Source organism: Haliotis asinina, chromosome 6 (assembly GCF_037392515.1).
Source record: "Haliotis asinina isolate JCU_RB_2024 chromosome 6, JCU_Hal_asi_v2, whole genome shotgun sequence".
Classification (NCBI taxonomy): Eukaryota; Metazoa; Mollusca; class Gastropoda; order Lepetellida; family Haliotidae; genus Haliotis; species Haliotis asinina.
This window is the reverse complement of record NC_090285.1, coordinates 51,165,001-51,191,430: the sequence shown is the minus strand read 5'-3', so window position 1 is coordinate 51,191,430 and position 26,430 is coordinate 51,165,001. Positions and strand designations below refer to the sequence as shown.

General features: G+C 45.8%; 58 non-coding genes across 58 annotated transcripts; 31 read left to right on the top strand and 27 right to left on the bottom strand.

Annotated features, from left to right (window-relative positions):
- Positions 1-15: 15 nt before the first annotated feature.
- Positions 16-87, bottom strand: Trnac-gca (transfer RNA cysteine (anticodon GCA)). Its single transcript has one exon. It is a non-coding gene; the product is annotated as a tRNA-Cys (tRNA).
- A 365-nt stretch (positions 88-452) lies between these two features.
- Trnal-cag (transfer RNA leucine (anticodon CAG)) lies at positions 453-536 on the top strand. The gene has a single exon. It is a non-coding gene; the product is annotated as a tRNA-Leu (tRNA).
- A 398-nt stretch (positions 537-934) lies between these two features.
- Positions 935-1,006, bottom strand: Trnac-gca (transfer RNA cysteine (anticodon GCA)). Its single transcript has one exon. It is a non-coding gene; the product is annotated as a tRNA-Cys (tRNA).
- A 365-nt stretch (positions 1,007-1,371) lies between these two features.
- Trnal-cag (transfer RNA leucine (anticodon CAG)) lies at positions 1,372-1,455 on the top strand. Its single transcript has one exon. It is a non-coding gene; the product is annotated as a tRNA-Leu (tRNA).
- Positions 1,456-1,853: 398 nt separating this feature from the next.
- Positions 1,854-1,925, bottom strand: Trnac-gca (transfer RNA cysteine (anticodon GCA)). The gene has a single exon. It is a non-coding gene; the product is annotated as a tRNA-Cys (tRNA).
- Positions 1,926-2,290: 365 nt separating this feature from the next.
- Positions 2,291-2,374, top strand: Trnal-cag (transfer RNA leucine (anticodon CAG)). The gene has a single exon. It is a non-coding gene; the product is annotated as a tRNA-Leu (tRNA).
- Positions 2,375-2,772: 398 nt separating this feature from the next.
- Trnac-gca (transfer RNA cysteine (anticodon GCA)) lies at positions 2,773-2,844 on the bottom strand. The gene has a single exon. It is a non-coding gene; the product is annotated as a tRNA-Cys (tRNA).
- A 365-nt stretch (positions 2,845-3,209) lies between these two features.
- Trnal-cag (transfer RNA leucine (anticodon CAG)) lies at positions 3,210-3,293 on the top strand. Its single transcript has one exon. It is a non-coding gene; the product is annotated as a tRNA-Leu (tRNA).
- A 398-nt stretch (positions 3,294-3,691) lies between these two features.
- On the bottom strand, positions 3,692-3,763 carry Trnac-gca (transfer RNA cysteine (anticodon GCA)). Its single transcript has one exon. It is a non-coding gene; the product is annotated as a tRNA-Cys (tRNA).
- A 365-nt stretch (positions 3,764-4,128) lies between these two features.
- Positions 4,129-4,212, top strand: Trnal-cag (transfer RNA leucine (anticodon CAG)). Its single transcript has one exon. It is a non-coding gene; the product is annotated as a tRNA-Leu (tRNA).
- Positions 4,213-4,610: 398 nt separating this feature from the next.
- Positions 4,611-4,682, bottom strand: Trnac-gca (transfer RNA cysteine (anticodon GCA)). Its single transcript has one exon. It is a non-coding gene; the product is annotated as a tRNA-Cys (tRNA).
- Positions 4,683-5,047: 365 nt separating this feature from the next.
- Trnal-cag (transfer RNA leucine (anticodon CAG)) lies at positions 5,048-5,131 on the top strand. The gene has a single exon. It is a non-coding gene; the product is annotated as a tRNA-Leu (tRNA).
- A 398-nt stretch (positions 5,132-5,529) lies between these two features.
- Trnac-gca (transfer RNA cysteine (anticodon GCA)) lies at positions 5,530-5,601 on the bottom strand. Its single transcript has one exon. It is a non-coding gene; the product is annotated as a tRNA-Cys (tRNA).
- Positions 5,602-5,966: 365 nt separating this feature from the next.
- Trnal-cag (transfer RNA leucine (anticodon CAG)) lies at positions 5,967-6,050 on the top strand. Its single transcript has one exon. It is a non-coding gene; the product is annotated as a tRNA-Leu (tRNA).
- Positions 6,051-6,448: 398 nt separating this feature from the next.
- Positions 6,449-6,521, bottom strand: Trnac-gca (transfer RNA cysteine (anticodon GCA)). The gene has a single exon. It is a non-coding gene; the product is annotated as a tRNA-Cys (tRNA).
- A 365-nt stretch (positions 6,522-6,886) lies between these two features.
- Positions 6,887-6,970, top strand: Trnal-cag (transfer RNA leucine (anticodon CAG)). The gene has a single exon. It is a non-coding gene; the product is annotated as a tRNA-Leu (tRNA).
- Positions 6,971-7,368: 398 nt separating this feature from the next.
- Trnac-gca (transfer RNA cysteine (anticodon GCA)) lies at positions 7,369-7,440 on the bottom strand. The gene has a single exon. It is a non-coding gene; the product is annotated as a tRNA-Cys (tRNA).
- Positions 7,441-7,805: 365 nt separating this feature from the next.
- Positions 7,806-7,889, top strand: Trnal-cag (transfer RNA leucine (anticodon CAG)). The gene has a single exon. It is a non-coding gene; the product is annotated as a tRNA-Leu (tRNA).
- Positions 7,890-8,287: 398 nt separating this feature from the next.
- Trnac-gca (transfer RNA cysteine (anticodon GCA)) lies at positions 8,288-8,359 on the bottom strand. Its single transcript has one exon. It is a non-coding gene; the product is annotated as a tRNA-Cys (tRNA).
- Positions 8,360-8,724: 365 nt separating this feature from the next.
- Positions 8,725-8,808, top strand: Trnal-cag (transfer RNA leucine (anticodon CAG)). Its single transcript has one exon. It is a non-coding gene; the product is annotated as a tRNA-Leu (tRNA).
- Positions 8,809-9,206: 398 nt separating this feature from the next.
- On the bottom strand, positions 9,207-9,278 carry Trnac-gca (transfer RNA cysteine (anticodon GCA)). Its single transcript has one exon. It is a non-coding gene; the product is annotated as a tRNA-Cys (tRNA).
- A 365-nt stretch (positions 9,279-9,643) lies between these two features.
- Trnal-cag (transfer RNA leucine (anticodon CAG)) lies at positions 9,644-9,727 on the top strand. The gene has a single exon. It is a non-coding gene; the product is annotated as a tRNA-Leu (tRNA).
- Positions 9,728-10,125: 398 nt separating this feature from the next.
- On the bottom strand, positions 10,126-10,198 carry Trnac-gca (transfer RNA cysteine (anticodon GCA)). The gene has a single exon. It is a non-coding gene; the product is annotated as a tRNA-Cys (tRNA).
- A 365-nt stretch (positions 10,199-10,563) lies between these two features.
- Positions 10,564-10,647, top strand: Trnal-cag (transfer RNA leucine (anticodon CAG)). Its single transcript has one exon. It is a non-coding gene; the product is annotated as a tRNA-Leu (tRNA).
- A 398-nt stretch (positions 10,648-11,045) lies between these two features.
- Positions 11,046-11,117, bottom strand: Trnac-gca (transfer RNA cysteine (anticodon GCA)). Its single transcript has one exon. It is a non-coding gene; the product is annotated as a tRNA-Cys (tRNA).
- A 365-nt stretch (positions 11,118-11,482) lies between these two features.
- Trnal-cag (transfer RNA leucine (anticodon CAG)) lies at positions 11,483-11,566 on the top strand. The gene has a single exon. It is a non-coding gene; the product is annotated as a tRNA-Leu (tRNA).
- Positions 11,567-11,964: 398 nt separating this feature from the next.
- Trnac-gca (transfer RNA cysteine (anticodon GCA)) lies at positions 11,965-12,037 on the bottom strand. The gene has a single exon. It is a non-coding gene; the product is annotated as a tRNA-Cys (tRNA).
- A 365-nt stretch (positions 12,038-12,402) lies between these two features.
- On the top strand, positions 12,403-12,486 carry Trnal-cag (transfer RNA leucine (anticodon CAG)). The gene has a single exon. It is a non-coding gene; the product is annotated as a tRNA-Leu (tRNA).
- Positions 12,487-12,884: 398 nt separating this feature from the next.
- Positions 12,885-12,956, bottom strand: Trnac-gca (transfer RNA cysteine (anticodon GCA)). Its single transcript has one exon. It is a non-coding gene; the product is annotated as a tRNA-Cys (tRNA).
- Positions 12,957-13,321: 365 nt separating this feature from the next.
- Trnal-cag (transfer RNA leucine (anticodon CAG)) lies at positions 13,322-13,405 on the top strand. Its single transcript has one exon. It is a non-coding gene; the product is annotated as a tRNA-Leu (tRNA).
- Positions 13,406-13,803: 398 nt separating this feature from the next.
- Positions 13,804-13,875, bottom strand: Trnac-gca (transfer RNA cysteine (anticodon GCA)). Its single transcript has one exon. It is a non-coding gene; the product is annotated as a tRNA-Cys (tRNA).
- Positions 13,876-14,240: 365 nt separating this feature from the next.
- On the top strand, positions 14,241-14,324 carry Trnal-cag (transfer RNA leucine (anticodon CAG)). Its single transcript has one exon. It is a non-coding gene; the product is annotated as a tRNA-Leu (tRNA).
- A 398-nt stretch (positions 14,325-14,722) lies between these two features.
- Trnac-gca (transfer RNA cysteine (anticodon GCA)) lies at positions 14,723-14,794 on the bottom strand. The gene has a single exon. It is a non-coding gene; the product is annotated as a tRNA-Cys (tRNA).
- A 365-nt stretch (positions 14,795-15,159) lies between these two features.
- Positions 15,160-15,243, top strand: Trnal-cag (transfer RNA leucine (anticodon CAG)). Its single transcript has one exon. It is a non-coding gene; the product is annotated as a tRNA-Leu (tRNA).
- A 398-nt stretch (positions 15,244-15,641) lies between these two features.
- On the bottom strand, positions 15,642-15,714 carry Trnac-gca (transfer RNA cysteine (anticodon GCA)). The gene has a single exon. It is a non-coding gene; the product is annotated as a tRNA-Cys (tRNA).
- A 365-nt stretch (positions 15,715-16,079) lies between these two features.
- On the top strand, positions 16,080-16,163 carry Trnal-cag (transfer RNA leucine (anticodon CAG)). Its single transcript has one exon. It is a non-coding gene; the product is annotated as a tRNA-Leu (tRNA).
- A 398-nt stretch (positions 16,164-16,561) lies between these two features.
- On the bottom strand, positions 16,562-16,634 carry Trnac-gca (transfer RNA cysteine (anticodon GCA)). The gene has a single exon. It is a non-coding gene; the product is annotated as a tRNA-Cys (tRNA).
- A 365-nt stretch (positions 16,635-16,999) lies between these two features.
- Trnal-cag (transfer RNA leucine (anticodon CAG)) lies at positions 17,000-17,083 on the top strand. Its single transcript has one exon. It is a non-coding gene; the product is annotated as a tRNA-Leu (tRNA).
- A 398-nt stretch (positions 17,084-17,481) lies between these two features.
- On the bottom strand, positions 17,482-17,554 carry Trnac-gca (transfer RNA cysteine (anticodon GCA)). Its single transcript has one exon. It is a non-coding gene; the product is annotated as a tRNA-Cys (tRNA).
- A 365-nt stretch (positions 17,555-17,919) lies between these two features.
- Trnal-cag (transfer RNA leucine (anticodon CAG)) lies at positions 17,920-18,003 on the top strand. Its single transcript has one exon. It is a non-coding gene; the product is annotated as a tRNA-Leu (tRNA).
- Positions 18,004-18,401: 398 nt separating this feature from the next.
- On the bottom strand, positions 18,402-18,474 carry Trnac-gca (transfer RNA cysteine (anticodon GCA)). Its single transcript has one exon. It is a non-coding gene; the product is annotated as a tRNA-Cys (tRNA).
- A 365-nt stretch (positions 18,475-18,839) lies between these two features.
- Trnal-cag (transfer RNA leucine (anticodon CAG)) lies at positions 18,840-18,923 on the top strand. Its single transcript has one exon. It is a non-coding gene; the product is annotated as a tRNA-Leu (tRNA).
- Positions 18,924-19,321: 398 nt separating this feature from the next.
- Positions 19,322-19,394, bottom strand: Trnac-gca (transfer RNA cysteine (anticodon GCA)). Its single transcript has one exon. It is a non-coding gene; the product is annotated as a tRNA-Cys (tRNA).
- Positions 19,395-19,759: 365 nt separating this feature from the next.
- Positions 19,760-19,843, top strand: Trnal-cag (transfer RNA leucine (anticodon CAG)). The gene has a single exon. It is a non-coding gene; the product is annotated as a tRNA-Leu (tRNA).
- A 398-nt stretch (positions 19,844-20,241) lies between these two features.
- On the bottom strand, positions 20,242-20,314 carry Trnac-gca (transfer RNA cysteine (anticodon GCA)). Its single transcript has one exon. It is a non-coding gene; the product is annotated as a tRNA-Cys (tRNA).
- A 365-nt stretch (positions 20,315-20,679) lies between these two features.
- Trnal-cag (transfer RNA leucine (anticodon CAG)) lies at positions 20,680-20,763 on the top strand. The gene has a single exon. It is a non-coding gene; the product is annotated as a tRNA-Leu (tRNA).
- Positions 20,764-21,159: 396 nt separating this feature from the next.
- Trnac-gca (transfer RNA cysteine (anticodon GCA)) lies at positions 21,160-21,233 on the bottom strand. Its single transcript has one exon. It is a non-coding gene; the product is annotated as a tRNA-Cys (tRNA).
- A 365-nt stretch (positions 21,234-21,598) lies between these two features.
- Trnal-cag (transfer RNA leucine (anticodon CAG)) lies at positions 21,599-21,682 on the top strand. Its single transcript has one exon. It is a non-coding gene; the product is annotated as a tRNA-Leu (tRNA).
- Positions 21,683-22,080: 398 nt separating this feature from the next.
- Trnac-gca (transfer RNA cysteine (anticodon GCA)) lies at positions 22,081-22,153 on the bottom strand. The gene has a single exon. It is a non-coding gene; the product is annotated as a tRNA-Cys (tRNA).
- A 365-nt stretch (positions 22,154-22,518) lies between these two features.
- Positions 22,519-22,602, top strand: Trnal-cag (transfer RNA leucine (anticodon CAG)). Its single transcript has one exon. It is a non-coding gene; the product is annotated as a tRNA-Leu (tRNA).
- Positions 22,603-23,000: 398 nt separating this feature from the next.
- On the bottom strand, positions 23,001-23,072 carry Trnac-gca (transfer RNA cysteine (anticodon GCA)). Its single transcript has one exon. It is a non-coding gene; the product is annotated as a tRNA-Cys (tRNA).
- Positions 23,073-23,437: 365 nt separating this feature from the next.
- On the top strand, positions 23,438-23,521 carry Trnal-cag (transfer RNA leucine (anticodon CAG)). Its single transcript has one exon. It is a non-coding gene; the product is annotated as a tRNA-Leu (tRNA).
- A 410-nt stretch (positions 23,522-23,931) lies between these two features.
- Trnal-cag (transfer RNA leucine (anticodon CAG)) lies at positions 23,932-24,015 on the top strand. The gene has a single exon. It is a non-coding gene; the product is annotated as a tRNA-Leu (tRNA).
- Positions 24,016-24,413: 398 nt separating this feature from the next.
- On the bottom strand, positions 24,414-24,485 carry Trnac-gca (transfer RNA cysteine (anticodon GCA)). Its single transcript has one exon. It is a non-coding gene; the product is annotated as a tRNA-Cys (tRNA).
- Positions 24,486-24,850: 365 nt separating this feature from the next.
- Positions 24,851-24,934, top strand: Trnal-cag (transfer RNA leucine (anticodon CAG)). The gene has a single exon. It is a non-coding gene; the product is annotated as a tRNA-Leu (tRNA).
- A 410-nt stretch (positions 24,935-25,344) lies between these two features.
- Trnal-cag (transfer RNA leucine (anticodon CAG)) lies at positions 25,345-25,428 on the top strand. The gene has a single exon. It is a non-coding gene; the product is annotated as a tRNA-Leu (tRNA).
- A 410-nt stretch (positions 25,429-25,838) lies between these two features.
- Positions 25,839-25,922, top strand: Trnal-cag (transfer RNA leucine (anticodon CAG)). The gene has a single exon. It is a non-coding gene; the product is annotated as a tRNA-Leu (tRNA).
- A 410-nt stretch (positions 25,923-26,332) lies between these two features.
- Positions 26,333-26,416, top strand: Trnal-cag (transfer RNA leucine (anticodon CAG)). The gene has a single exon. It is a non-coding gene; the product is annotated as a tRNA-Leu (tRNA).
- Positions 26,417-26,430: the final 14 nt, after the last annotated feature.

Below are 26,430 nucleotides of genomic sequence, written 5' to 3'. Positions count from 1 at the left end.
AAAAACAACATATAGAGGGGGCACCCGGGATCGAACCGGGGACCTCTCGATCTGCAGTCGAATGCTCTACCACTGAGCTATACCCCCGTCACATGTGCTGTCACGATAAATGCAGGTAATAACAATCAAGTCAGTAAATGCTCGTGCACAAGACATAACAGTCTGACCGCATCTGACACCCAGCAAAGCATGCTGGGGCTCACGCCATATCCCCACCTTTCTTCCTGCCACATCGTAAGTCCAGTACATTCACTTGACGGCGACGTAAATACATTGAACGTTTCACAATACATTCCTTGAAGTCTACATATGCACCTTTTCCGCCCTTGGTAGGGTCTAAACTGGATTTAGGACCATATTTTCAATGTGGGTGGAATGCATTTTCCGTGTCCAAACCAATACATAGGACTCTCGCTGATATACTTTATACAGGTGTGTACAGGCTACAAGCAGTCAGGATGGCCGAGCGGTCTAAGGCGCTGCGTTCAGGTCGCAGTCGGGTTCTCCCGGCGTGGGTTCGAATCCCACTTCTGACAACTCTTTTTGTCCTCTTCAACTGTCACCTGTTTGGTATTGTTTTGTCAATCAAAGAAAGTCACCAGCATCCCGTGCCGTCAGAATTAGCTTGGGTATGAACTGAAATTTCTAGTTTGCATTTATGGATGCATGGCACAAAGTTGGAATCGTTTCTGTTTAGTTGCACACTTACTTTTAGTGAGAAGACGCTCCTCTGTCCAAAATGGGATTACCTGAGTCTTCTAGTTTGTATTTATGGATGCATGGCACAAAGTTGGAATCGTTTCGGTTTAGTTGCACACTTCTTCTAGTAAGAAGACACTCCTCTGTCCAAAATGGTATTGCCTGAGTCAGGTATGATTCGTGTGACTTCCTTGTTCCTTCACTGATGACTGATTCAGCGAGAAACAACATATAGAGGGGGCACCCGGGATCGAACCGGGGACCTCTCGATCTGCAGTCGAATGCTCTACCACTGAGCTATACCCCCGTCACATGTGCTGTCAGGATAAATGCAGGTAATAACAATCAAGTCAGTAAATGCTCGTGCACAAGACATAACAGTCTGACCGCATCTGACACCCAGCAAAGCATGCTGGGGCTCACGCCATATCCCCACCTTTCTTCCTGCCACATCGTAAGTCCAGTACATTCACTTGACGGCGACGTAAATACATTAAACGTTTCACAATACATTCCTTGAAGTCTACATATGCACCTTTTCCGCCCTTGGTAGGGTCTAAACTGGATTTAGGACCATATTTTCAATGTGGGTGGAATGCATTTTCCGTGTCCAAACCAATACATAGGACTCTCGCTGATATACTTTATACAGGTGTGTACAGGCTACCAGCAGTCAGGATGGCCGAACGGTCTAAGGCGCTGCGTTCAGGTCGCAGTCGGGTTCTCCCGGCGTGGGTTCGAATCCCACTTCTGACAACTCTTTTTGTCCTCTTCAACTGTCACCTGTTTGGTATTGTTTTGTCAATCAAAGAAAGTCACCAGCATCCCGTGCCGTCAGAATTAGCTTGGGTATGAACTGAAATTTCTAGTTTGCATTTATGGATGCATGGCACAAAGTTGGAATCGTTTCTGTTTAGTTGCACACTTACTTTTAGTGAGAAGACGCTCCTCTGTCCAAAATGGGATTACCTGAGTCTTCTAGTTTGTATTTATGGATACATGGCACAAAGTTGGAATCGTTTCGGTTTAGTTGCACACTTCTTCTAGTAAGAAGACACTCCTCTGTCCAAAATGGTATTGCCTGAGTCTGGTATGATTCGTGTGACTTCCTTGTTCCTTCACTGATGACTGATTCAGCGAAAAACAACATATAGAGGGGGCACCCGGGATCGAACCGGGGACCTCTCGATCTGCAGTCGAATGCTCTACCACTGAGCTATACCCCCGTCACATGTGCTGTCACGATAAATGCAGGTAATAACAATCAAGTCAGTAAATGCTCGTGCACAAGACATAACAGTCTGACCGCATCTGACACCCAGCAAAGCATGCTGGGGCTCACGCCATATCCCCACCTTTCTTCCTGCCACATCGTAAGTCCAGTACATTCACTTGACGGCGACGTAAATACATTGAACGTTTCACAATACATTCCTTGAAGTCTACATATGCACCTTTTCCGCCCTTGGTAGGGTCTAAACTGGATTTAGGACCATATTTTCAATGTGGGTGGAATGCATTTTCCGTGTCCAAACCAATACATAGGACTCTCGCTGATATACTTTATACAGGTGTGTACAGGCTACCAGCAGTCAGGATGGCCGAGCGGTCTAAGGCGCTGCGTTCAGGTCGCAGTCGGGTTCTCCCGGCGTGGGTTCGAATCCCACTTCTGACAACTCTTTTTGTCCTCTTCAACTGTCACCTGTTTGGTATTGTTTTGTCAATCAAAGAAAGTCACCAGCATCCCGTGCCGTCAGAATTAGCTTGGGTATGAACTGAAATTTCTAGTTTGCATTTATGGATGCATGGCACAAAGTTGGAATCGTTTCTGTTTAGTTGCACACTTACTTTTAGTGAGAAGACGCTCCTCTGTCCAAAATGGGATTACCTGAGTCTTCTAGTTTGTATTTATGGATGCATGGCACAAAGTTGGAATCGTTTCGGTTTAGTTGCACACTTCTTCTAGTAAGAAGACACTCCTCTGTCCAAAATGGTATTGCCTGAGTCAGGTATGATTCGTGTGACTTCCTTGTTCCTTCACTGATGACTGATTCAGCGAAAAACAACATATAGAGGGGGCACCCGGGATCGAACCGGGGACCTCTCGATCTGCAGTCGAATGCTCTACCACTGAGCTATACCCCCGTCACATGTGCTGTCAGGATAAATGCAGGTAATAACAATCAAGTCAGTAAATGCTCGTGCACAAGACATAACAGTCTGACCGCATCTGACACCCAGCAAAGCATGCTGGGGCTCACGCCATATCCCCACCTTTCTTCCTGCCACATCGTAAGTCCAGTACATTCACTTGACGGCGACGTAAATACATTGAACGTTTCACAATACATTCCTTGAAGTCTACATATGCACCTTTTCCGCCCTTGGTAGGGTCTAAACTGGATTTAGGACCATATTTTCAATGTGGGTGGAATGCATTTTCCGTGTCCAAACCAATACATAGGACTCTCGCTGATATACTTTATACAGGTGTGTACAGGCTACCAGCAGTCAGGATGGCCGAGCGGTCTAAGGCGCTGCGTTCAGGTCGCAGTCGGGTTCTCCCGGCGTGGGTTCGAATCCCACTTCTGACAACTCTTTTTGTCCTCTTCAACTGTCACCTGTTTGGTATTGTTTTGTCAATCAAAGAAAGTCACCAGCATCCCGTGCCGTCAGAATTAGCTTGGGTATGAACTGAAATTTCTAGTTTGCATTTATGGATGCATGGCACAAAGTTGGAATCGTTTCTGTTTAGTTGCACACTTACTTTTAGTGAGAAGACGCTCCTCTGTCCAAAATGGGATTACCTGAGTCTTCTAGTTTGTATTTATGGATGCATGGCACAAAGTTGGAATCGTTTCGGTTTAGTTGCACACTTCTTCTAGTAAGAAGACACTCCTCTGTCCAAAATGGTATTGCCTGAGTCAGGTATGATTCGTGTGACTTCCTTGTTCCTTCACTGATGACTGATTCAGCGAGAAACAACATATAGAGGGGGCACCCGGGATCGAACCGGGGACCTCTCGATCTGCAGTCGAATGCTCTACCACTGAGCTATACCCCCGTCACATGTGCTGTCAGGATAAATGCAGGTAATAACAATCAAGTCAGTAAATGCTCGTGCACAAGACATAACAGTCTGACCGCATCTGACACCCAGCAAAGCATGCTGGGGCTCACGCCATATCCCCACCTTTCTTCCTGCCACATCGTAAGTCCAGTACATTCACTTGACGGCGACGTAAATACATTAAACGTTTCACAATACATTCCTTGAAGTCTACATATGCACCTTTTCCGCCCTTGGTAGGGTCTAAACTGGATTTAGGACCATATTTTCAATGTGGGTGGAATGCATTTTCCGTGTCCAAACCAATACATAGGACTCTCGCTGATATACTTTATACAGGTGTGTACAGGCTACCAGCAGTCAGGATGGCCGAACGGTCTAAGGCGCTGCGTTCAGGTCGCAGTCGGGTTCTCCCGGCGTGGGTTCGAATCCCACTTCTGACAACTCTTTTTGTCCTCTTCAACTGTCACCTGTTTGGTATTGTTTTGTCAATCAAAGAAAGTCACCAGCATCCCGTGCCGTCAGAATTAGCTTGGGTATGAACTGAAATTTCTAGTTTGCATTTATGGATGCATGGCACAAAGTTGGAATCGTTTCTGTTTAGTTGCACACTTACTTTTAGTGAGAAGACGCTCCTCTGTCCAAAATGGGATTACCTGAGTCTTCTAGTTTGTATTTATGGATGCATGGCACAAAGTTGGAATCGTTTCGGTTTAGTTGCACACTTCTTCTAGTAAGAAGACACTCCTCTGTCCAAAATAGGATTGCCTGAGTCTGGTATGATTCGTGTGACTTCCTTGTTCCTTCACTGATGACTGATTCAGCGAAAAACAACATATAGAGGGGGCACCCGGGATCGAACCGGGGACCTCTCGATCTGCAGTCGAATGCTCTACCACTGAGCTATACCCCCGTCACATGTGCTGTCAGGATAAATGCAGGTAATAACAATCAAGTCAGTAAATGCTCGTGCACAAGACATAACAGTCTGACCGCATCTGACACCCAGCAAAGCATGCTGGGGCTCACGCCATATCCCCACCTTTCTTCCTGCCACATCGTAAGTCCAGTACATTCACTTGACGGCGACGTAAATACATTAAACGTTTCACAATACATTCCTTGAAGTCTACATATGCACCTTTTCCGCCCTTGGTAGGGTCTAAACTGGATTTAGGACCATATTTTCAATGTGGGTGGAATGCATTTTCCGTGTCCAAACCAATACATAGGACTCTCGCTGATATACTTCATACAGGTGTGTACAGGCTACCAGCAGTCAGGATGGCCGAGCGGTCTACGGCGCTGCGTTCAGGTCGCAGTCGGGTTCTCCCGGCGTGGGTTCGAATCCCACTTCTGACAACTCTTTTTGTCCTCTTCAACTGTCACCTGTTTGGTATTGTTTTGTCAATCAAGGAAAGTCATCAGCATCCCGTGTCGTCAGAATTAGCTTGGGTATGAACTGAAATTTCTAGTTTGTATTTATGGATGCATGGCACAAAGTTGGAATCGTTTCTATTTAGTTGCACACTTACTTTCAGTGAGAAGACGCTCCTCTGTCCAAAATGGGATTACCTGAGTCTTCTAGTTTGTATTTATGGATGCATGGCACAAAGTTGGAATCGTTTCGGTTTAGTTGCACACTTCTTCTAGTAAGAAGACACTCCTCTGTCCAAAATGGGATTGCCTGAGTCTGGTATGATTCGTGTGACTTCCTTGTTCCTTCACCGATGACTGATTCAGCGAAAAAAAACATATAGAGGGGGCACCCGGGATCGAACCGGGGACCTCTCGATCTGCAGTCGAATGCTCTACCACTGAGCTATACCCCCGTCACATGTGCTGTCAGGATAAATGCAGGTAATAACAATCAAGTCAGTAAATGCTCGTGCACAAGACATAACAGTCTGACCGCATCTGACACCCAGCAAAGCATGCTGGGGCTCACGCCATATCCCCACCTTTCTTCCTGCCACATCGTAAGTCCAGTACATTCACTTGACGGCGACGTAAATACATTAAACGTTTCACAATACATTCCTTGAAGTCTGCATACCCACCTTTTCCGCCCTTGGTAGGGTCTAAACTGGATTTAGGACCATATTTTCAATGTGGGTGGAATGCATTTTCCGTGTCCAAACCAATACATAGGACTCTCGCTGATATACTTTATACAGGTGTGTACAGGCTACCAGCAGTCAGGATGGCCGAGCGGTCTAAGGCGCTGCGTTCAGGTCGCAGTTGGGTTCTCCCGGCGTGGGTTCGAATCCCACTTCTGACAACTCTTTTTGTCCTCTTCAACTGTCACCTGTTTGGTATTGTTTTGTCAATCAAGGAAAGTCATCAGCATCCCGTGTCGTCAGAATTAGCTTGGGTATGAACTGAAATTTCTAGTTTGTATTTATGGATGCATGGCACAAAGTTGGAATCGTTTCTGTTTAGTTGCACACTTACTTTTAGTGAGAAGACGCTCCTCTGTCCAAAATGGGATTACCTGAGTCTTCTAGTTTGTATTTATGGATGCATGGCACAAAGTTGGAATCGTTTCGGTTTAGTTGCACACTTCTTCTAGTAAGAAGACACTCCTCTGTCCAAAATGGGATTGCCTGAGTCTGGTATGATTCGTGTGACTTCCTTGTTCCTTCACTGATGACTGATTCAGCGAAAAAAAACATATAGAGCGGGCACCCGGGATCGAACCGGGGGACCTCTCGATCTGCAGTCGAATGCTCTACCACTGAGCTATACCCCCGTCACATGTGCTGTCACGATAAATGCAGGTAATAACAATCAATTCAGTAAATGCTCGTGCACAAGACATAACAGTCTGACCGCATCTGACACCCAGCAAAGCACGCTGGGGCTCACGCCATATCCCCACCTTTCTTCCTGCCACATCGTAGGTCCAGTACATTCACTTGACGGCGACGTAAATACATTAAACGTTTCACAATACATTCCTTGAAGTCTACATATGCACCTTTTCCGCCCTTGGTAGGGTCTAAACTGGATTTAGGACCATATTTTCAATGTGGGTGGAATGCATTTTCCGTGTCCAAACCAATACATAGGACTCTCGCTGATATACTTTATACAGGTGTGTACAGGCTACCAGCAGTCAGGATGGCCGAGCGGTCTAAGGCGCTGCGTTCAGGTCGCAGTCGGGTTCTCCCGGCGTGGGTTCGAATCCCACTTCTGACAACTCTTTTTGTCCTCTTCAACTGTCACCTGTTTGGTATTGTTTTGTCAATCAAAGAAAGTCACCAGCATCCCGTGCCGTCAGAATTAGGTTGGGTATGAACTGAAATTTCTAGTTTGCATTTATGGATGCATGGCACAAAGTTGGAATCGTTTCTGTTTAGTTGCACACTTACTTTTAGTGAGAAGACGCTCCTCTGTCCAAAATGGGATTACCTGAGTCTTCTAGTTTGTATTTATGGATGCATGGCACAAAGTTGGAATCGTTTCGGTTTAGTTGCACACTTCTTCTAGTAAGAAGACACTCCTCTGTCCAAAATAGGATTGCCTGAGTCTGGTATGATTCGTGTGACTTCCTTGTTCCTTCACTGATGACTGATTCAGCGAAAAACAACATATAGAGGGGGCACCCGGGATCGAACCGGGGACCTCTCGATCTGCAGTCGAATGCTCTACCACTGAGCTATACCCCCGTCACATGTGCTGTCACGATAAATGCAGGTAATAACAATCAAGTCAGTAAATGCTCGTGCACAAGACATAACAGTCTGACCGCATCTGACACCCAGCAAAGCATGCTGGGGCTCACGCCATATCCCCACCTTTCTTCCTGCCACATCGTAAGTCCAGTGCATTCACTTGACGGCGACGTAAATACATTAAACGTTTCACAATACATTCCTTGAAGTCTACATATGCACCTTTTCCGCCCTTGGTAGGGTCTAAACTGGATTTAGGACCATATTTTCAATGTGGGTGGAATGCATTTTCCGTGTCCAAACCAATACATAGGACTCTCGCTGATATACTTCATACAGGTGTGTACAGGCTACCAGCAGTCAGGATGGCCGAGCGGTCTACGGCGCTGCGTTCAGGTCGCAGTCGGGTTCTCCCGGCGTGGGTTCGAATCCCACTTCTGACAACTCTTTTTGTCCTCTTCAACTGTCACCTGTTTGGTATTGTTTTGTCAATCAAGGAAAGTCATCAGCATCCCGTGTCGTCAGAATTAGCTTGGGTATGAACTGAAATTTCTAGTTTGTATTTATGGATGCATGGCACAAAGTTGGAATCGTTTCTATTTAGTTGCACACTTACTTTCAGTGAGAAGACGCTCCTCTGTCCAAAATGGGATTACCTGAGTCTTCTAGTTTGTATTTATGGATGCATGGCACAAAGTTGGAATCGTTTCGGTTTAGTTGCACACTTCTTCTAGTAAGAAGACACTCCTCTGTCCAAAATGGGATTGCCTGAGTCTGGTATGATTCGTGTGACTTCCTTGTTCCTTCACTGATGACTGATTCAGCGAAAAACAACATATAGAGGGGGCACCCGGGATCGAACCGGGGACCTCTCGATCTGCAGTCGAATGCTCTACCACTGAGCTATACCCCCGTCACATGTGCTGTCAGGATAAATGCAGGTAATAACAATCAAGTCAGTAAATGCTCGTGCACAAGACATAACAGTCTGACCGCATCTGACACCCAGCAAAGCATGCTGGGGCTCACGCCATATCCCCACCTTTCTTCCTGCCACATCGTAAGTCCAGTACATTCACTTGACGGCGACGTAAATACATTAAACGTTTCACAATACATTCCTTGAAGTCTGCATACGCACCTTTTCCGCCCTTGGTAGGGTCTAAACTGGATTTAGGACCATATTTTCAATGTGGGTGGAATGCATTTTCCGTGTCCAAACCAATACATAGGACTCTCGCTGATATACTTTATACAGGTGTGTACAGGCTACCAGCAGTCAGGATGGCCGAGCGGTCTAAGGCGCTGCGTTCAGGTCGCAGTCGGGTTCTCCCGGCGTGGGTTCGAATCCCACTTCTGACAACTCTTTTTGTCCTCTTCAACTGTCACCTGTTTGGTATTGTTTTGTCAATCAAGGAAAGTCATCAGCATCCCGTGTCGTCAGAATTAGCTTGGGTATGAACTGAAATTTCTAGTTTGTATTTATGGATGCATGGCACAAAGTTGGAATCGTTTCTATTTAGTTGCACACTTACTTTCAGTGAGAAGACGCTCCTCTGTCCAAAATGGGATTACCTGAGTCTTCTAGTTTGTATTTATGGATGCATGGCACAAAGTTGGAATCGTTTCGGTTTAGTTGCACACTTCTTCTAGTAAGAAGACACTCCTCTGTCCAAAATGGGATTGCCTGAGTCTGGTATGATTCGTGTGACTTCCTTGTTCCTTCACCGATGACTGATTCAGCGAAAAAAAACATATAGAGGGGGCACCCGGGATCGAACCGGGGACCTCTCGATCTGCAGTCGAATGCTCTACCACTGAGCTATACCCCCGTCACATGTGCTGTCAGGATAAATGCAGGTAATAACAATCAAGTCAGTAAATGCTCGTGCACAAGACATAACAGTCTGACCGCATCTGACACCCAGCAAAGCATGCTGGGGCTCACGCCATATCCCCACCTTTCTTCCTGCCACATCGTAAGTCCAGTACATTCACTTGACGGCGACGTAAATACCTTAAACGTTTCACAATACATTCCTTGAAGTCTGCATACCCACCTTTTCCGCCCTTGGTAGGGTCTAAACTGGATTTAGGACCATATTTTCAATGTGGGTGGAATGCATTTTCCGTGTCCAAACCAATACATAGGACTCTCGCTGATTTACTTTATTCAGGTCTGTACAGGCTACCAGCAGTCAGGATGGCCGAGCGGTCTAAGGCGCTGCGTTCAGGTCGCAGTTGGGTTCTCCCGGCGTGGGTTCGAATCCCACTTCTGACAACTCTTTTTGTCCTCTTCAACTGTCACCTGTTTGGTATTGTTTTGTCAATCAAGGAAAGTCATCAGCATCCCGTGTCGTCAGAATTAGCTTGGGTATGAACTGAAATTTCTAGTTTGTATTTATGGATGCATGGCACAAAGTTGGAATCGTTTCTGTTTAGTTGCACACTTACTTTTAGTGAGAAGACGCTCCTCTGTCCAAAATGGGATTACCTGAGTCTTCTAGTTTGTATTTATGGATGCATGGCACAAAGTTGGAATCGTTTCGGTTTAGTTGCACACTTCTTCTAGTAAGAAGACACTCCTCTGTCCAAAATGGGATTGCCTGAGTCTGGTATGATTCGTGTGACTTCCTTGTTCCTTCACTGATGACTGATTCAGCGAAAAAAAACATATAGAGCGGGCACCCGGGATCGAACCGGGGGACCTCTCGATCTGCAGTCGAATGCTCTACCACTGAGCTATACCCCCGTCACATGTGCTGTCACGATAAATGCAGGTAATAACAATCAATTCAGTAAATGCTCGTGCACAAGACATAACAGTCTGACCGCATCTGACACCCAGCAAAGCACGCTGGGGCTCACGCCATATCCCCACCTTTCTTCCTGCCACATCGTAGGTCCAGTACATTCACTTGACGGCGACGTAAATACATTAAACGTTTCACAATACATTCCTTGAAGTCTACATATGCACCTTTTCCGCCCTTGGTAGGGTCTAAACTGGATTTAGGACCATATTTTCAATGTGGGTGGAATGCATTTTCCGTGTCCAAACCAATACATAGGACTCTCGCTGATATACTTTATACAGGTGTGTACAGGCTACCAGCAGTCAGGATGGCCGAGCGGTCTAAGGCGCTGCGTTCAGGTCGCAGTCGGGTTCTCCCGGCGTGGGTTCGAATCCCACTTCTGACAACTCTTTTTGTCCTCTTCAACTGTCACCTGTTTGGTATTGTTTTGTCAATCAAAGAAAGTCACCAGCATCCCGTGCCGTCAGAATTAGGTTGGGTATGAACTGAAATTTCTAGTTTGCATTTATGGATGCATGGCACAAAGTTGGAATCGTTTCTGTTTAGTTGCACACTTACTTTTAGTGAGAAGACGCTCCTCTGTCCAAAATGGGATTACCTGAGTCTTCTAGTTTGTATTTATGGATGCATGGCACAAAGTTGGAATCGTTTCGGTTTAGTTGCACACTTCTTCTAGTAAGAAGACACTCCTCTGTCCAAAATAGGATTGCCTGAGTCTGGTATGATTCGTGTGACTTCCTTGTTCCTTCACTGATGACTGATTCAGCGAAAAACAACATATAGAGGGGGCACCCGGGATCGAACCGGGGACCTCTCGATCTGCAGTCGAATGCTCTACCACTGAGCTATACCCCCGTCACATGTGCTGTCACGATAAATGCAGGTAATAACAATCAAGTCAGTAAATGCTCGTGCACAAGACATAACAGTCTGACCGCATCTGACACCCAGCAAAGCATGCTGGGGCTCACGCCATATCCCCACCTTTCTTCCTGCCACATCGTAAGTCCAGTGCATTCACTTGACGGCGACGTAAATACATTAAACGTTTCACAATACATTCCTTGAAGTCTACATATGCACCTTTTCCGCCCTTGGTAGGGTCTAAACTGGATTTAGGACCATATTTTCAATGTGGGTGGAATGCATTTTCCGTGTCCAAACCAATACATAGGACTCTCGCTGATATACTTCATACAGGTGTGTACAGGCTACCAGCAGTCAGGATGGCCGAGCGGTCTACGGCGCTGCGTTCAGGTCGCAGTCGGGTTCTCCCGGCGTGGGTTCGAATCCCACTTCTGACAACTCTTTTTGTCCTCTTCAACTGTCACCTGTTTGGTATTGTTTTGTCAATCAAGGAAAGTCATCAGCATCCCGTGTCGTCAGAATTAGCTTGGGTATGAACTGAAATTTCTAGTTTGTATTTATGGATGCATGGCACAAAGTTGGAATCGTTTCTGTTTAGTTGCACACTTACTTTTAGTGAGAAGACGCTCCTCTGTCCAAAATGGGATTACCTGAGTCTTCTAGTTTGTATTTATGGATGCATGGCACAAAGTTGGAATCGTTTCGGTTTAGTTGCACACTTCTTCTAGTAAGAAGACACTCCTCTGTCCAAAATGGGATTGCCTGAGTCTGGTATGATTCGTGTGACTTCCTTGTTCCTTCACTGATGACTGATTCAGCGAAAAAAAACATATAGAGCGGGCACCCGGGATCGAACCGGGGGACCTCTCGATCTGCAGTCGAATGCTCTACCACTGAGCTATACCCCCGTCACATGTGCTGTCAGGATAAATGCAGGTAATAACAATCAATTCAGTAAATGCTCGTGCACAAGACATAACAGTCTGACCGCATCTGACACCCAGCAAAGCACGCTGGGGCTCACGCCATATCCCCACCTTTCTTCCTGCCACATCGTAGGTCCAGTACATTCACTTGACGGCGACGTAAATACATTAAACGTTTCACAATACATTCCTTGAAGTCTACATATGCACCTTTTCCGCCCTTGGTAGGGTCTAAACTGGATTTAGGACCATATTTTCAATGTGGGTGGAATGCATTTTCCGTGTCCAAACCAATACATAGGACTCTCGCTGATATACTTTATACAGGTGTGTACAGGCTACCAGCAGTCAGGATGGCCGAGCGGTCTAAGGCGCTGCGTTCAGGTCGCAGTCGGGTTCTCCCGGCGTGGGTTCGAATCCCACTTCTGACAACTCTTTTTGTCCTCTTCAACTGTCACCTGTTTGGTATTGTTTTGTCAATCAAAGAAAGTCACCAGCATCCCGTGCCGTCAGAATTAGGTTGGGTATGAACTGAAATTTCTAGTTTGCATTTATGGATGCATGGCACAAAGTTGGAATCGTTTCTGTTTAGTTGCACACTTACTTTTAGTGAGAAGACGCTCCTCTGTCCAAAATGGGATTACCTGAGTCTTCTAGTTTGTATTTATGGATGCATGGCACAAAGTTGGAATCGTTTCGGTTTAGTTGCACACTTCTTCTAGTAAGAAGACACTCCTCTGTCCAAAATAGGATTGCCTGAGTCTGGTATGATTCGTGTGACTTCCTTGTTCCTTCACTGATGACTGATTCAGCGAAAAACAACATATAGAGGGGGCACCCGGGATCGAACCGGGGACCTCTCGATCTGCAGTCGAATGCTCTACCACTGAGCTATACCCCCGTCACATGTGCTGTCAGGATAAATGCAGGTAATAACAATCAAGTCAGTAAATGCTCGTGCACAATACATAACAGTCTGACCGCATCTGACACCCAGCAAAGCATGCTGGGGCTCACGCCATATCCCCACCTTTCTTCCTGCCACATCGTAAGTCCAGTGCATTCACTTGACGGCGACGTAAATACATTAAACGTTTCACAATACATTCCTTGAAGTCTACATATGCACCTTCTCCGCCCTTGGTAGGGTCTAAACTGGATTTAGGACCATATTTTCAATGTGGGTGGAATGCATTTTCCGTGTCCAAACCAATACATAGGACTCTCGCTGATATACTTCATACAGGTGTGTACAGGCTACCAGCAGTCAGGATGGCCGAGCGGTCTACGGCGCTGCGTTCAGGTCGCAGTCGGGTTCTCCCGGCGTGGGTTCGAATCCCACTTCTGACAACTCTTTTTGTCCTCTTCAACTGTCACCTGTTTGGTATTGTTTTGTCAATCAAGGAAAGTCATCAGCATCCCGTGTCGTCAGAATTAGCTTGGGTATGAACTGAAATTTCTAGTTTGTATTTATGGATGCATGGCACAAAGTTGGAATCGTTTCTATTTAGTTGCACACTTACTTTCAGTGAGAAGACGCTCCTCTGTCCAAAATGGGATTACCTGAGTCTTCTAGTTTGTATTTATGGATGCATGGCACAAAGTTGGAATCGTTTCGGTTTAGTTGCACACTTCTTCTAGTAAGAAGACACTCCTCTGTCCAAAATGGGATTGCCTGAGTCTGGTATGATTCGTGTGACTTCCTTGTTCCTTCACTGATGACTGATTCAGCGAAAAACAACATATAGAGGGGGCACCCGGGATCGAACCGGGGACCTCTCGATCTGCAGTCGAATGCTCTACCACTGAGCTATACCCCCGTCACATGTGCTGTCAGGATAAATGCAGGTAATAACAATCAAGTCAGTAAATGCTCGTGCACAAGACATAACAGTCTGACCGCATCTGACACCCAGCAAAGCATGCTGGGGCTCACGCCATATCCCCACCTTTCTTCCTGCCACATCGTAAGTCCAGTACATTCACTTGACGGCGACGTAAATACATTAAACGTTTCACAATACATTCCTTGAAGTCTGCATACGCACCTTTTCCGCCCTTGGTAGGGTCTAAACTGGATTTAGGACCATATTTTCAATGTGGGTGGAATGCATTTTCCGTGTCCAAACCAATACATAGGACTCTCGCTGATATACTTTATACAGGTGTGTACAGGCTACCAGCAGTCAGGATGGCCGAGCGGTCTAAGGCGCTGCGTTCAGGTCGCAGTCGGGTTCTCCCGGCGTGGGTTCGAATCCCACTTCTGACAACTCTTTTTGTCCTCTTCAACTGTCACCTGTTTGGTATTGTTTTGTCAATCAAAGAAAGTCATCAGCATCCCGTGTCCTCAGAATTAGCTTGGGTATGAACTGAAATTTCTAGTTTGTATTTATGGATACATGGCACAAAGTTGGAATCGTTTCTATTTAGTTGCACACTTACTTTTAGTGAGAAGACGCTCCTCTGTCCAAAATGGGATTACCTGAGTCTTCTAGTTTGTATTTATGGATGCATGGCACAAAGTTGGAATCGTTTCGGTTTAGTTGCACACTTCTTCTAGTAAGAAGACACTCCTCTGTCCAAAATGGGATTGCCTGAGTCTGGTATGATTCGTGTGACTTCCTTGTTCCTTCACTGATGACTGATTCAGCGAAAAAAAACATATAGAGGGGGCACCCGGGATCGAACCGGGGACCTCTCGATCTGCAGTCGAATGCTCTACCACTGAGCTATACCCCCGTCACATGTGCTGTCAGGATAAATGCAGGTAATAACAATCAAGTCAGTAAATGCTCGTGCACAAGACATAACAGTCTGACCGCATCTGACACCCAGCAAAGCATGCTGGGGCTCACGCCATATGCCCACCTTTCTTCCTGCCACATCGTAAGTCCAGTACATTCACTTGACGGCGACTTAAATACATTGAACGTTTCACAATACATGCCTTGAAGTCTACATATGCACTTTTTCCGCCCTTGGTAGGGTCTAAACTGGATTTAGGACCATATTTTCAATGTGGGTGGAATGCATTTTCCGTGTCCAAACCAATACATAGGACTCTCGCTGATATACTTTATACAGGTGTGTACAGGCTACCAGCAGTCAGGATGGCCGAGCGGTCTAAGGCGCTGCGTTCAGGTCGCAGTCGGGTTCTCCCGGCGTGGGTTCGAATCCCACTTCTGACAACTCTTTTTGTCCTCTTCAACTGTCACCTGTTTGGTATTGTTTTGTCAATCAAGGAAAGTCATCAGCATCCCGTGTCGTCAGAATTAGCTTGGGTATGAACTGAAATTTCTAGTTTGTATTTATGGATGCATGGCACAAAGTTGGAATCGTTTCTGTTTAGTTGCACACTTACTTTTAGTGAGAAGACGCTCCTCTGTCCAAAATGGGATTACCTGAGTCTTCTAGTTTGTATTTATGGATGCATGGCACAAAGTTGGAATCGTTTCGGTTTAGTTGCACACTTCTTCTAGTAAGAAGACACTCCTCTCACCAAAATGGGATTGCCTGAGTCTGGTATGATTCGTGTGACTTCCTTGTTCCTTCACTGATGACTGATTCAGCGAAAAAAAACATATAGAGGGGGCACCCGGGATCGAACCGGGGGACCTCTCGATCTGCAGTCGAATGCTCTACCACTGAGCTATACCCCCGTCACATGTGCTGTCACGATAAATGCAGGTAATAACAATCAATTCAGTAAATGCTCGTGCACAAGACATAACAGTCTGACCGCATCTGACACCCAGCAAAGCACGCTGGGGCTCACGCCATATCCCCACCTTTCTTCCTGCCACATCGTAAGTCCAGTACATTCACTTGACGGCGACGTAAATACATTAAACGTTTCACAATACATTCCTTGAAGTCTACATATGCACCTTTTCCGCCCTTGGTAGGGTCTAAACTGGATTTAGGACCATATTTTCAATGTGGGTGGAATGCATTTTCCGTGTCCAAACCAATACATAGGACTCTCGCTGATATACTTTATACAGGTGTGTACAGGCTACCAGCAGTCAGGATGGCCGAGCGGTCTAAGGCGCTGCGTTCAGGTCGCAGTCGGGTTCTCCCGGCGTGGGTTCGAATCCCACTTCTGACAACTCTTTTTGTCCTCTTCAACTGTCACCTGTTTGGTATTGTTTTGTCAATCAAAGAAAGTCATCAGCATCCCGTGTCGTCAGAATTAGCTTGGGTATGAACTGAAATTTCTAGTTTGTGTTTATGGATGCATGGCACAAAGTTGGAATCGTTTCTATTTAGTTGCACACTTACTTTTAGTGAGAAGACGCTCCTCTGTCCAAAATGGGATTACCTGAGTCTTCTAGTTTGTATTTATGGATGCATGGCACAAAGTTGGAATCGTTTCGGTTTAGTTGCACACTTCTTCTAGTAAGAAGACACTCCTCTGTCCAAAATGGGATTGCCTGAGTCTGGTATGATTCGTGTGACTTCCTTGTTCCTTCACTGATGACTGATTCAGCGAAAAAAAACATATAGAGGGGGCACCCGGGATCGAACCGGGGGACCTCTCGATCTGCAGTCGAATGCTCTACCACTGAGCTATACCCCCGTCACATGTGCTGTCACGATAAATGCAGGTAATAACAATCAAGTCAGTAAATGCTCGTGCACAAGACATAACAGTCTGACCGCATCTGACACCCAGCAAAGCACGCTGGGGCTCACGCCATATCCCCACCTTTCTTCCTGCCACATCGTAAGTCCAGTACATTCACTTGACGGCGACTTAAATACATTAAACGTTTCACAATACATGCCTTGAAGTCTACATATGCACCTTTTCCGCCCTTGGTAGGGTCTAAACTGGATTTAGGACCATATTTTCAATGTGGGTGGAATGCATTTTCCGTGTCCAAACCAATACATAGGACTCTCGCTGATATACTTTATACAGGTGTGTACAGGCTACCAGCAGTCAGGATGGCCGAGCGGTCTAAGGCGCTGCGTTCAGGTCGCAGTCGGGTTCTCCCGGCGTGGGTTCGAATCCCACTTCTGACAACTCTTTTTGTCCTCTTCAACTGTCACCTGTTTGGTATTGTTTTGTCAATCAAGGAAAGTCATCAGCATCCCGTGTCGTCAGAATTAGCTTGGGTATGAACTGAAATTTCTAGTTTGTATTTATGGATGCATGGCACAAAGTTGGAATCGTTTCTATTTAGTTGCACACTTACTTTTAGTGAGAAGACGCTCCTCTGTCCAAAATGGGATTACCTGAGTCTTCTAGTTTGTATTTATGGATGCATGGCACAAAGTTGGAATCGTTTCGGTTTAGTTGCACACTTCTTCTAGTAAGAAGACACTCCTCTGTCCAAAATGGGATTGCCTGAGTCTGGTATGATTCGTGTGACTTCCTTGTTCCTTCACTGATGACTGATTCAGCGAAAAAAAACATATAGAGGGGGCACCCGGGATCGAACCGGGGGACCTCTCGATCTGCAGTCGAATGCTCTACCACTGAGCTATACCCCCGTCACATGTGCTGTCACGATAAATGCAGGTAATAACAATCAATTCAGTAAATGCTCGTGCACAAGACATAACAGTCTGACCGCATCTGACACCCAGCAAAGCACGCTGGGGCTCACGCCATATCCCCACCTTTCTTCCTGCCACATCGTAAGTCCAGTACATTCACTTGACGGCGACGTAAATACATTAAACGTTTCACAATACATTCCTTGAAGTCTACATATGCACCTTTTCCGCCCTTGGTAGGGTCTAAACTGGATTTAGGACCATATTTTCAATGTGGGTGGAATGCATTTTCCGTGTCCAAACCAATACATAGGACTCTCGCTGATATACTTTATACAGGTGTGTACAGGCTACCAGCAGTCAGGATGGCCGAGCGGTCTAAGGCGCTGCGTTCAGGTCGCAGTCGGGTTCTCCCGGCGTGGGTTCGAATCCCACTTCTGACAACTCTTTTTGTCCTCTTCAACTGTCACCTGTTTGGTGTTGTTTTGTCAATCAAGGAAAGTCATCAGCATCCCGTGTCGTCAGAATTAGCTTGGGTATGAACTGAAATTTCTAATTTGTATTTATGGATGCATGGCACAAAGTTGGAATCGTTTCTATTTAGTTGCACACTTACTTTTAGTGAGAAGACGCTCCTCTGTCCAAAATGGGATTACCTGAGTCTTCTAGTTTGTATTTATGGATGCATGGCACAAAGTTGGAATCGTTTCGGTTTAGTTGCACACTTCTTCTAGTAAGAAGACACTCCTCTCACCAAAATGGGATTGCCTGAGTCTGGTATGATTCGTGTGACTTCCTTGTTCCTTCACTGATGACTGATTCAGCGAAAAAAAACATATAGAGGGGGCACCCGGGATCGAACCGGGGGACCTCTCGATCTGCAGTCGAATGCTCTACCACTGAGCTATACCCCCGTCACATGTGCTGTCACGATAAATGCAGGTAATAACAATCAATTCAGTAAATGCTCGTGCACAAGACATAACAGTCTGACCGCATCTGACACCCAGCAAAGCACGCTGGGGCTCACGCCATATCCCCACCTTTCTTCCTGCCACATCGTAAGTCCAGTACATTCACTTGACGGCGACGTAAATACATTAAACGTTTCACAATACATTCCTTGAAGTCTACATATGCACCTTTTCCGCCCTTGGTAGGGTCTAAACTGGATTTAGGACCATATTTTCAATGTGGGTGGAATGCATTTTCCGTGTCCAAACCAATACATAGGACTCTCGCTGATATACTTTATACAGGTGTGTACAGGCTACCAGCAGTCAGGATGGCCGAGCGGTCTAAGGCGCTGCGTTCAGGTCGCAGTCGGGTTCTCCCGGCGTGGGTTCGAATCCCACTTCTGACAACTCTTTTTGTCCTCTTCAACTGTCACCTGTTTGGTATTGTTTTGTCAATCAAAGAAAGTCATCAGCATCCCGTGTCGTCAGAATTAGCTTGGGTATGAACTGAAATTTCTAGTTTGTATTTATGGATGCATGGCACAAAGTTGGAATCGTTTCTATTTAGTTGCACACTTACTTTTAGTGAGAAGACGCTCCTCTGTCCAAAATGGGATTACCTGAGTCTTCTAGTTTGTATTTATGGATGCATGGCACAAAGTTGGAATCGTTTCGGTTTAGTTGCACACTTCTTCTAGTAAGAAGACACTCCTCTGTCCAAAATGGGATTGCCTGAGTCTGGTATGATTCGTGTGACTTCCTTGTTCCTTCACTGATGACTGATTCAGCGAAAAAAAACATATAGAGGGGGCACCCGGGATCGAACCGGGGGACCTCTCGATCTGCAGTCGAATGCTCTACCACTGAGCTATACCCCCGTCACATGTGCTGTCACGATAAATGCAGGTAATAACAATCAAGTCAGTAAATGCTCGTGCACAAGACATAACAGTCTGACCGCATCTGACACCCAGCAAAGCACGCTGGGGCTCACGCCATATCCCCACCTTTCTTCCTGCCACATCGTAAGTCCAGTACATTCACTTGACGGCGACTTAAATACATTAAACGTTTCACAATACATGCCTTGAAGTCTACATATGCACCTTTTCCGCCCTTGGTAGGGTCTAAACTGGATTTAGGACCATATTTTCAATGTGGGTGGAATGCATTTTCCGTGTCCAAACCAATACATAGGACTCTCGCTGATATACTTTATACAGGTGTGTACAGGCTACCAGCAGTCAGGATGGCCGAGCGGTCTAAGGCGCTGCGTTCAGGTCGTAGTCGGGTTCTCCCGGCGTGGGTTCGAATCCCACTTCTGACAACTCTTTTTGTCCTCTTCAACTGTCACCTGTTTGGTGTTGTTTTGTCAATCAAGGAAAGTCATCAGCATCCCGTGTCGTCAGAATTAGCTTGGGTATGAACTGAAATTTCTAATTTGTATTTATGGATGCATGGCACAAAGTTGGAATCGTTTCTATTTAGTTGCACACTTACTTTTAGTGAGAAGACGCTCCTCTGTCCAAAATGGGATTACCTGAGTCTTCTAGTTTGTATTTATGGATGCATGGCACAAAGTTGGAATCGTTTCGGTTTAGTTGCACACTTCTTCTAGTAAGAAGACACTCCTCTCACCAAAATGGGATTGCCTGAGTCTGGTATGATTCGTGTGACTTCCTTGTTCCTTCACTGATGACTGATTCAGCGAAAAAAAACATATAGAGGGGGCACCCGGGATCGAACCGGGGGACCTCTCGATCTGCAGTCGAATGCTCTACCACTGAGCTATACCCCCGTCACATGTGCTGTCACGATAAATGCAGGTAATAACAATCAAGTCAGTAAATGCTCGTGCACAAGACATAACAGTCTGACCGCATCTGACACCCAGCAAAGCACGCTGGGGCTCACGCCATATCCACACCTTTCTTCCTGCCACATCGTAAGTCCAGTACATTCACTTGACGGCGACGTAAATACATTAAACGTTTCACAATACATTCCTTGAAGTCTACATATGCACCTTTTCCGCCCTTGGTAGGGTCTAAACTGGATTTAGGACCATATTTTCAATGTGGGTGGAATGCATTTTAAGTGTCCAAACCAATACATAGGACTCTCGCTGATATACTTCATACAGGTGTGTACAGGCTACCAGCAGTCAGGATGGCCGAGCGGTCTAAGGCACTGCGTTCAGGTCGCAGTCGGGTTCTCCCGGCGTGGGTTCGAATCCCACTTCTCACAACTCTTTTTGTCCTCTTCAACTGTCAATTGTTTGGTATTGTTTTGTCAATCAAAGAAAGTCACCAGCATCCCGTGTCGTCAGAATTAGCTTGGGTATGAACTGAAATTTCTAGTTTGCATTTATGGATGCATGGCACAAAGTTGGAATCGTTTCTGTTTAGTTGCACACTTACTTTTAGTGAGAAGACGCTCCTCTGTCCAAAATGGGATTACCTGAGTCTTCTAGTTTGTATTTATGGATGCATGGCACAAAGTTGGAATCGTTTCGGTTTAGTTGCACACTTCTTCTAGTAAGAAGACACTCCTCTGTCCAAAATGGTATTGCCTGAGTCTGGTATGATTCGTGTGACTTCCTTGTTCCTTCACTGATGACTGATTCAGCGAGAAACAACATATAGACGGGGCACCCGGGATCGAACCGGGGACCTCTCGATCTGCAGTCGAATGCTCTACCACTGAGCTATACCCCCGTCACATGTGCTGTCACGATAAATGCAGGTAATAACAATCAAGTCAGTAAATGCTCGTGCACAAGACATAACAGTCTGACCGCATCTGACACCCAGCAAAGCATGCTGGGGCTCACGCCATATGCCCACCTTTCTTCCTGCCACATCGTAGGTCCAGTACATTCACTTGACGGCGACTTAAATACATTAAACGTTTCACAATACATGCCTTGAAGTCTACATATGCACTTTTTCCGCCCTTGGTAGGGTCTAAACTGGATTTAGGACCATATTTTCAATGTGGGTGGAATGCATTTTCCGTGTCCAAACCAATACATAGGACTCTCGCTGATATACTTTATACAGGTGTGTACAGGCTACCAGCAGTCAGGATGGCCGAGCGGTCTAAGGCGCTGCGTTCAGGTCGCAGTCGGGTTCTCCCGGCGTGGGTTCGAATCCCACTTCTGACAACTCTTTTTGTCCTCTTCAACTGTCACCTGTTTGGTATTGTTTTGTCAATCAAGGAAAGTCATCAGCATCCCGTGTCGTCAGAATTAGCTTGGGTATGAACTGAAATTTCTAGTTTGTATTTATGGATGCATGGCACAAAGTTGGAATCGTTTCTATTTAGTTGCACACTTACTTTTAGTGAGAAGACGCTCCTCTGTCCAAAATGGGATTACCTGAGTCTTCTAGTTTGTATTTATGGATGCATGGCACAAAGTTGGAATCGTTTCGGTTTAGTTGCACACTTCTTCTAGTAAGAAGACACTCCTCTGTCCAAAATGGGATTGCCTGAGTCTGGTATGATTCGTGTGACTTCCTTGTTCCTTCACTGATGACTGATTCAGCGAAAAAAAACATATAGAGGGGGCACCCGGGATCGAACCGGGGGACCTCTCGATCTGCAGTCGAATGCTCTACCACTGAGCTATACCCCCGTCACATGTGCTGTCACGATAAATGCAGGTAATAACAATCAAGTCAGTAAATGCTCGTGCACAAGACATAACAGTCTGACCGCATCTGACACCCAGCAAAGCACGCTGGGGCTCACGCCATATCCCCACCTTTCTTCCTGCCACATCGTAAGTCCAGTACATTCACTTGACGGCGACGTAAATACATTAAACGTTTCACAATACATTCCTTGAAGTCTACATATGCACCTTTTCCGCCCTTGGTAGGGTCTAAACTGGATTTAGGACCATATTTTCAATGTGGGTGGAATGCATTTTCCGTGTACAAACCAATACATAGGACTCTCGCTGATATACTTTATACAGGTGTGTACAGGCTACCAGCAGTCAGGATGGCCGAGCGGTCTAAGGCGCTGCGTTCAGGTCGCAGTCGGGTTCTCCCGGCGTGGGTTCGAATCCCACTTCTGACAACTCTTTTTGTCCTCTTCAACTGTCACCTGTTTGGTATTGTTTTGTCAATCAAAGAAAGTCACCAGCATCCCGTGCCGTCAGAATTAGCTTGGGTATGAACTGAAATTTCTAGTTTGCATTTATGGATGCATGGCACAAAGTTGGAATCGTTTCTGTTTAGTTGCACACTTACTTTTAGTGAGAAGACGCTCCTCTGTCCAAAATGGGATTACCTGAGTCTTCTAGTTTGTATTTATGGATGCATGGCACAAAGTTGGAATCGTTTCGGTTTAGTTGCACACTTCTTCTAGTAAGAAGACACTCCTCTGTCCAAAATGGGATTGCCTGAGTCTGGTATGATTCGTGTGACTTCCTTGTTCCTTCACTGATGACTGATTCAGCGAGAAACAACATATAGAGGGGGCACCCGGGATCGAACCGGGGACCTCTCGATCTGCAGTCGAATGCTCTACCACTGAGCTATACCCCCGTCACATGTGCTGTCAAGATAAATGCAGGTAATAACAATCAAGTCAGTAAATGCTCGTGCACAAGACATAACAGTCTGACCGCATCTGACACCCAGCAAAGCATGCTGGGGCTCACGCCATATCCCCACCTTTCTTCCTGCCACATCGTAAGTCCAGTACATTCACTTGACGGCGACGTAAATACATTAAACGTTTCACAATACATTCCTTGAAGTCTACATATGCACCTTTTCCGCCCTTGGTAGGGTCTAAACTGGATTTAGGACCATATTTTCAATGTGGGTGGAATGCATTTTCCGTGTCCAAACCAATACATAGGACTCTCGCTGATATACTTTATACAGGTGTGTACAGGCTACCAGCAGTCAGGATGGCCGAGCGGTCTAAGGCGCTGCGTTCAGGTCGCAGTCGGGTTCTCCCGGCGTGGGTTCGAATCCCACTTCTGACAACTCTTTTTGTCCTCTTCAACTGTCACCTGTTTGGTATTGTTTTGTCAATCAAGGAAAGTCATCAGCATCCCGTGTCGTCAGAATTAGCTTGGGTATGAACTGAAATTTCTAGTTTGCATTTATGGATGCATGGCACAAAGTTGGGATCGTTTCTGTTTAGTTGCACACTTACTTTTAGTGAGAAGACGCTCCTCTGTCCAAAATGGGACTACCTGAGTCTTCTAGTTTGTATTTATGGATGCATGGCACAAAGTTGGAATCTACATATGCACCTTTTCCGCCCTTGGTAGGGTCTAAACTGGATTTAGGACCATATTTTCAATGTGGGTGGAATGCATTTTCCGTGTACAAACCAATACATAGGACTCTCGCTGATATACTTCATACAGGTGTGTACAGGCTACCAGCAGTCAGGATGGCCGAGCGGTCTAAGGCGCTGCGTTCAGGTCGCAGTCGGGTTCTCCCGGCGTGGGTTCGAATCCCACTTCTCACAACTCTTTTTGTCCTCTTCAACTGTCACCTGTTTGGTATTGTTTTGTCAATCAAGGAAAGTCATCAGCATCCCGTGTCGTCAGAATTAGCTTGGGTATGAACTGAAATTTCTAGTTTGTATTTATGGATGCATGGCACAAAGTTGGAATCGTTTCTATTTAGTTGCACACTTACTTTTAGTGAGAAGACGCTCCTCTGTCCAAAATGGGATTACCTGAGTCTTCTAGTTTGTATTTATGGATGCATGGCACAAAGTTGGAATCGTTTCGGTTTAGTTGCACACTTCTTCTAGTAAGAAGACACTCCTCTGTCCAAAATGGGATTGCCTGAGTCTGGTATGATTCGTGTGACTTCCTTGTTCCTTCACTGATGAGTGATTCAGCGAAAAAAAACATATAGAGGGGGCACCCGGGATCGAACCGGGGACCTCTCGATCTGCAGTCGAATGCTCTACCACTGAGCTATACCCCCGTCACATGTGCTGTCACGATAAATGCAGGTAATAACAATCAAGTCAGTAAATGCTCGTGCACAAGACACAACAGTCTGACCGCATCTGACACCCAGCAAAGCACGCTGGGGCTCACGCCATATCCCCACCTTTCTTCCTGCCACATCGTAAGTCCAGTACATTCACTTGACGGCGACGTAAATACATTAAACGTTTCACAATACATTCCTTGAAGTCTACATATGCACCTTTTCCGCCCTTGGTAGGGTCTAAACTGGATTTAGGACCATATTTTCAATGTGGGTGGAATGCATTTTCCGTGTCCAAACCAATACATAGGACTCTCGCTGATATACTTTATACAGGTGTGTACAGGCTACCAGCAGTCAGGATGGCCGAGCGGTCTAAGGCGCTGCGTTCAGGTCGCAGTCGGGTTCTCCCGAAGTGGGTTCGAATCCCACTTCTGACAACTCTTTTTGTCCTCTTCAACTGTCACCTGTTTGGTATTGTTTTGTCAATCAAGGAAAGTCATCAGCATCCCGTGTCGTCAGAATTAGCTAGGGTATGAACTGAAATTTCTAGTTTGCATTTATGGATGCATGGCACAAAGTTGGAATCGTTTCTGTTTAGTTGCACACTTACTTTTAGTGAGAAGACGCTCCTCTGTCCAAAATGGGACTACCTGAGTCTTCTAGTTTGTATTTATGGATGCATGGCACAAAGTTGGAATCTACATATGCACCTTTTCCGCCCTTGGTAGGGTCTAAACTGGATTTAGGACCATATTTTCAATGTGGGTGGAATGCATTTTCCGTGTACAAACCAATACATAGGACTCTCGCTGATATACTTCATACAGGTGTGTACAGGCTACCAGCAGTCAGGATGGCCGAGCCATCTAAGGCGCTGCGTTCAGGTCGCAGTCGGGTTCTCCCGGCGTGGGTTCGAATCCCACTTCTCACAACTCTTTTTGTCCTCTTCAACTGTCACCTGTTTGGTATTGTTTTGTCAATCAAGGAAAGTCATCAGCATCCCGTGTCGTCAGAATTAGCTTGGGTATGAACTGAAATTTCTAGTTTGTATTTATGGATGCATGGCACAAAGTTGGAATCGTTTCTATTTAGTTGCACACTTACTTTTAGTGAGAAGACGCTCCTCTGTCCAAAATGGGATTACCTGAGTCTTCTAGTTTGTATTTATGGATGCATGGCACAAAGTTGGAATCTACATATGCACCTTTTCCGCCCTTGGTAGGGTCTAAACTGGATTTAGGACCATATTTTCAATGTGGGTGGAATGCATTTTCCGTGTATAAACCAATACATAGGACTCTCGCTGATATACTTCATACAGGTGTGTACAGGCTACCAGCAGTCAGGATGGCCGAGCGGTCTAAGGCGCTGCGTTCAGGTCGCAGTCGGGTTCTCCCGGCGTGGGTTCGAATCCCACTTCTCACAACTCTTTTTGTCCTCTTCAACTGTCACCTGTTTGGTATTGTTTTGTCAATCAAGGAAAGTCATCAGCATCCCGTGTCGTCAGAATTAGCTTGGGTATGAACTGAAATTTCTAGTTTGTATTTATGGATGCATGGCACAAAGTTGGAATCGTTTCTATTTAGTTGCACACTTACTTTTAGTGAGAAGACGCTCCTCTGTCCAAAATGGGATTACCTGAGTCTTCTAGTTTGTATTTATGGATGCATGGCACAAAGTTGGAATCTACATATGCACCTTTTCCGCCCTTGGTAGGGTCTAAACTGGATTTAGGACCATATTTTCAATGTGGGTGGAATGCATTTTCCGTGTATAAACCAATACATAGGACTCTCGCTGATATACTTCATACAGGTGTGTACAGGCTACCAGCAGTCAGGATGGCCGAGCGGTCTAAGGCGCTGCGTTCAGGTCGCAGTCGGGTTCTCCCGAAGTGGGTTCGAATCCCACTTCTGACAACTCTTTTTGTCCT